Source organism: Bubalus kerabau, chromosome 11 (genome assembly GCF_029407905.1).
Source record: "Bubalus kerabau isolate K-KA32 ecotype Philippines breed swamp buffalo chromosome 11, PCC_UOA_SB_1v2, whole genome shotgun sequence".
NCBI lineage: Eukaryota > Metazoa > Chordata > Mammalia > Artiodactyla > Bovidae > Bubalus > Bubalus kerabau.
Window position 1 is genome coordinate 102,318,627 of NC_073634.1, and position 6,457 is coordinate 102,325,083.

Below are 6,457 nucleotides of genomic sequence, written 5' to 3' on the forward strand. Positions count from 1 at the left end.
ATAGCTTTTGTTCTGAGGAGCAAGCATCTTTTAATTTCATGGCTGCAGTCACCATCCACAGTGATTTTAGAGCCCAAGAAAATAGTCTGTCACTGTTTCTATCATTTCCCCATCTATCTGCCATGAAGTGATGGGACCAGGTGCCATGATCTTAGTTTTTTGAATGTTGCATTTTAAGTCGGCTTTTTCGCTCTACTCTTCCACCTTCATCAAGAGTTTCTTTAGTTCCTCTTCCTTTTCTGCCCTCAGAGTGGTGGTCCTACCACAATACAGTCTCAGAGTATTCTCAGAATCCCCAGAAGACCTCTAGTACTCAACTGCAGTGAATCCCCCAGCCCCCAGGTTGCCATCAGTTTACTTTCATGACTTGCCTTTTCTGGACACTTCCTGTAAATGCAGTCATAAAATTTGATCTTTTGAGCTTGACTTCTTTACATAGAATAGTGACTGAGGTTCATCCATTTTATAGTATGCATCAGTATTTAATTCCTTTGTTGCTGAATAGCATTCTGTGAAGAGTTTTACCTCTTTTTTGAATCACCACTATGGATTCAAGGATTATTATTTATTCCATAATTTACACTCAGTTACAATCATTTTTTCTGATGCTCCAATGGTCACAAGTTTGACCAGAGGGAGCCCAGTTGAGTTGGCTCCTGGGTCCTTTAGACACCCCCACCCCCCGAACTCATCTTTGAGAACTTCCTTTCTTGCATAACAAGTCCCAGGAAGCTCAGAATCCCAGACACCAGAGCTGGGAAGGCCCCCAGAGGAATCCTGACCCCTTATTCCTCTTGTGGCCAGTGAGTGGACGGTTACAATCACAGCCTCCATGAATCATGCCTCTTGGAATCCACGTCCTTATACAGACCTCTCCCACATCAGCTCTGACCTTGGCCATGTGACCTGCTTTGGCCAGTGGAACAAGAGTGATGTGATGCAAGCAGAGGCTTGGTGAGCCCTGGGGCACTGGGACTGGTCCTCTTGGAGAGTATCTGCAGCCATGAAAACCTTGGCCTCTCTGCTGGGGAGGCCACGTGGAGGAGAGCGTGGCACCTGGGCCAGCAGCCCCAGCTTTAAGGGATGTGCCTGGGACCCCACAAGCCCAGTTGAGTCATGAGTGAACCAGCAGAATTGGCCCAGCCAAGTTGCAGATCTTGAACAACAAAATGCTGCTGGTCCTAAGGCACTGGGTTTGAGGCTGGCTTGTTACACAACAGTAGGTAACAGATTCCAGCCCCTCTGTTTTTTGTTTTTTTTTTTTAATATTTGCTTATTCGGCTGCACCAGGTCTTAGTTGTGGCAGGCGAGATCTTTAGTTGCGGCATGTGAACTCTTAGTTGAGGCATGTGGGATCCAGTTCCCTGACCGGGGATGGAATCTGGGCCACCTGCGTTGGGAGCACAGTCTTAGCTGCTGGACCAGCAGGGAAGTCCCCATCCCCCGACTGATGAAAGAGGAAATTGAGAGGGGAGGATGACCGCCCCCCTGCATACTGGCAAGATGGCAGCAGCCCAGGACGGACACCCATGTCTCCTGAACCCGTTAGGCTTCTGCTGCATCACCCATGAGATTGATTCCCGTGCAGCGTGAGAGGGGTGTGGAAGATAAAATCTTGTAGCGTTGTCTGGGCCCAACTTATGGGTCACATCGGGTGCTCGGTAAAAGCGGGTTCAATTACAATATAAATGGCTCTCAGGGCAGGTACACAAATGGGACAGGACAGTTGAAGAAGGCTCATTTGTTCGCCGGAGAAGGCAGTGGCACCCCACTCCAGTATTCTTGCCTGGAAAATCCCATGGATGGAGGAGCCTGGTAGGGTACAGTCCATGGGGTCACTAAGAGTCGGACACGACTGAGCGACTTCTTTCACTTTTCACTTTCATTCACTGGAGAAGGAAATGGCAACCCACTTCAGTTGTTCTTGAGTGGAGAATCCCAGGGACGGGGGAGCCTGGTGGGCTCCCATCATGGGGTCGCACAGAGTTGGATATGACTGACGTGACTTAGCAGCAGCAGCAGCAGCATTTGTTCACAAAGTATTCACTGGGTGCCTACTGTGTGCCAAGCACGGCTCTAGGTGTCACCTGGGCAGCGGTGGAGGCACTGGAGCCAGCTTGCACCCCATCTGCTAGTGAGAGCTGACTGCTCATCTCTTCCCAACTCCTGGTCTGCTGCCATCACAGCAGTGGCCACAGGAGAGAGTGTTTACATGGAAATCAGCACATGCTGCAAACCAGGGGAGCTTGTGGGTTTCCTTGGTGGCTCAGTAGTAAAGAATCTGCCTGCAATACGGGAGACCCAAGTTCAATCCCTGAGTTGGGAAGATCCCCTGGAGAAGGGAATGGCTGCCCCCTCCAGTATTCTGGCCTGGAGAATCCCTGGACTGTATAGTCCATGGGGTCACAGAGAGTCAGACACAACTGAGCGACTTTAACTTTTTTGAAAAACATTTTTGAATTGACAGTTTTACTTATTTTATTTTAATATTTATTTATTTATACAGCTGCGCCAGGTCTTAGTTGCAGCATGCAGGATCTTCAGTTGCGGCATGAGTGGCTCTTGGTTGCTGCATGTGGGATCTAGTTCCCTGACCAGGGATCCTTGCATTGGGAGTGCACCGTCTTAGCCACTGGACCATCAGGGGAAGTCCCAGACAATGTGTCTTGAGGACTTGCCTCTGTGGTGTCTGACTTCTAGAAGCCTCTAATACACAATAAGTGGCTCCTCTCAGAGGTTTTGAAGCCAAAACTGTCACTTCTACTTTGAGTCCATTTGTCTTTCTTCTTTGCATCTTAAGGATTGAGGAGTCTCACAGCATCCACAGGAATAACAGTTTCTCCAAGGCATCGCCATTCTTATGCTTTATCCTTCTCTCTTCACCCCTGATGCTGAGACATGGTCTGGCAACCACCTAGGAGCTCGAACAGTCCTTTAAATGCATGAACGAACTTCTAATCTAGAGGGTGGCAGCTGACGCATTTCAGAGAAACAGGCCTGGAAAGGGTAAGGGTTTTTTCCTAGGGACTTTGAGTGCATGCCAGGGTGGCTAGGGTGCGGTGCACAGGGTTAGACTTTGCGCTTCTAATCCGGGGGCCGTCTTGTTGGTAAACTCCCTTCTAGAGGAGAGGCCAAAGTGAAAGCCCAGCTCTGCTCGGGATTGCTGGGGCTGGTCTGAGGATTCCTGTGGGCTGTGGGAGGAGGCAGTCTGCAGTTCGGTTGACAGGATGCAAGGTGGTTCAAAACCTGGGCCTGCCCATCCAGTGGAACAGGATTGAAATCCTGGCTCTGTGACACATTAGCTGAGTGACCTGGCAAGTGGTGGGACACTCAGAGCCTTACTGTCCTCAGCTATAAACTGAGCATAATGAAGAGCTGCCTCGCAGGCTGCAGTGGAGGTAACACCAGTGACTAAGGACGGAGAACCTCCCAGGATGCTCAGAGATACCAGGGGCATCACTGGTCCACCTCTCGGCTCAGGGAGGAGGCGGGTGACTCCTGCAGCCTCCCAGGGCTCCCTCACAGCATTCATGCCTGTACCACCCAGCTCCTCGTCCACACGGCGGGTCTGACCTGTCATCTCTGCCATCTCATGGGACCCTGCCCTGGCTCCCAGGCACATCTCCATTGGAAAAGCATCCCTTGGTACACCAAAGATCTGCAGGAAGCTGTTCCTAGAAACACCGTTCCTAACCTCCTAGATCTGGAAACACCCCAAAGTCCAGCAAGACTCGAATGGAAAGTCAACCATGGTGCATTCACAACGTGGAGCTCTACACAGCGAGCGTGAGTGAACTACAGCCAGAGGTTTCATCTCGGATCTCATAAACAATGCTGGTGAAAGGAGCCACGCCCCCAAAATACACACTGTAGGAGTCAGCTTACAGAAAGTACCCAAAGCAGACCGACCTAAAGTATGGGGCTGGCAGTGGGGTTGGTGGTCACCCTGGGGTTGACTAGATGGTGTCAGGAGCTCCTGGAGCTCTGGTAACACAGGTGTCATCAAGCTATACACATTCAATTTCTGGGTTTTCCTGTATGAAAGGTATGATTTTTGCTTTTTGTTTTTTTTCCCCCTAAGGCAAAACCAAACCAAACAACGGTCATCTTTCAAGGACCCCTCCGTGGTCACCAAGAGTGGTCCTCAACATTTTGGGAGGCCAGGCCCCTGCCAGGTCCCTCTCATGGGTTTGATCCCTGGGTGGGAAAGATCCCCTAGAGGAGGGCATGACCACCCATTCCAGTATTCCTGGCTTGAGGAGCCCATAGCGCAGGCGGCTGCGATGGCGCACAAGCGCAGCCGAGAGGAGCTACCCCACGTCCAAGGTCAGGGGGCGGCGGCGGGAGGAGCTACCCCACGTCCAAGGTCAGGGGGCGGCGGCGGGAGGAGCTACCCCACGTCCAAGGTCAGGGGGCGGCGGCGGGAGGAGCTACCCCACGTCCAAGGAGCGGTGGCTGCGCGGGCGCAGGAGGGCATAGAGGAGCTACTCTACGTTCAAGGTCAGGAGGGGCGGCCATGAGGAGATACCCCTTGTCTAAGGTAAGGAGCAGCATCTGCGCTTCGCTGGAGCAACTGTGAAGAGATACCCCACGTCCAAGGTAAAAGAAACCCAAGTAAGATGGTAGGTGTTGCAAGAGGGCATCAGAGGGCAGACACACTGAAACTATAATCACAGAAAACTAGTCAATCTGATCACACGGACCACAGCCTTGTCTAACTCAATGAAACTAAGCCATGTCCTGTGGGGCAACCCAAGACAGGCGGGTCATGGTGGAGAGATCTGACAGAATGTGGTCCACTGGAGAAGGGAATGGCAAACCACTTCAGTATTCTTGCCTTGAGAACCCCATGAACAGTATGAAAAGGCAAAATGATAGGATACTGAAAAAGGAACTCCCCAGGTCAGTAGGGGCCCAATATGCTATTGGAGATCAGTGGAGAAATAACTCCAGAAAGAGTGAAGGGATGGAGCCAAAGCAAAAACAATACCCAGTTGTGGATGTGACTGGTGATAGAAGCAAGGTCCGATGCTCTAAAGAGCAATATTGCATAGGAATCTGGAATGTTAGGTCCATGAATAAAGGCAAATTGGAAGTGGTCAAACAGGAGATGGCAAGACTGAACGTCGACATTCTAGGAATCAGCGAACTAAAATGGACTGGAATGGGTGAATTTAACTCTAATGACCATTATATCTACTACTGCGGGCAGGAATCCCTTAGAAGAAATGGAGTAGCCATCATGGTCAACAAGAGTCCGAAATGCAGTACTTGGATGCAATCTAAAAAACGACAGAATGATCTCTTCGTTTCCAAGGCAAACCATTCAATATCACAGTAATCCAAGTCTATGTCCCAACCAGTAACGCTAAAGAAGCTGAAGTTGAACGGTTCTATGAAGCCCTACAAGACCTTTTAGAACTTTTAGAACACCCCAAAAAGATGTCCTTTTCATTATAGGGGACTGGAATGCAAAATTAGGAAGTCAAGAAACACCTGGAATAACAGGCAAATTTGGCCTTGGAATACAGAATGAAGCAGGGCAAAGACTGATAGAGTTTTTGCCAAGAGAACGCACTGGTCATAGCAAACACCCTCTTCCAACAACACAAGAGAAGCCTCTACACATGGACATCATCAGATGGTCAACACCGAAATCAGATTGATTATATTCTTTGCAGCCAAAGATGGAGAAGCTCTATACAGTCAGCAAAAACAAGACCGGGAGCTGACTGTGGCTCAGATCTTGAGCTTCTTATTGCCAAATTCAGACTTAAATTGAAGAAAGTAGGGAAAACCACTAGACCATTCAGGTATGACCTAAATCAAATCCCTTATGATCATACAGTGGAAGTGAGAATTATATTTAAGGGACTAGATCTGATAGATAGAGTGCCTGATGAACTATGGACTGAGGTTTGTGACATTATACAGGAGACAGGGATCAAGACCATCCCCATGGAAAAGAAATGCAAAACAGCAAAATGGCTGTCTGGGCAGGCCTTACAAATAGCTGTGAAAAGAAGAGAAGCGAAAAGCAAAGGAGAAAAGGAAAGATATAAGCATCTGAATGCAGAGTTCCAAAGAATAGCAAGAAGAGATAAGAAAGCCTTCCTCAGCGATCAGTGCAAAGAAATAGAGGAAAACAACAGAATGGGAAAGACTAGAGATCTCTTCAAGAAAATTAGAGATACCAAGGGAACATTTCATGCAAAGATGGGCTCGATAAAGGGCAGAAATGGTATGTACCCAACAGAAGCAGAAGATATTAAGAAGAGGTGGCAGGAATACACAGAAGAATTGTACAAAAAAGATCTTCACAACCAATATAATCATGATGGTATGATCACTTACCTAGAGCCAGATATCCTGGAATGTGAAGTCAAGTGGGCCTTAGAAAGCATCACTACGAACAAAGCCAGTGGAGGTGACGGAATTCCAGTTGAGCTCTTTCAAA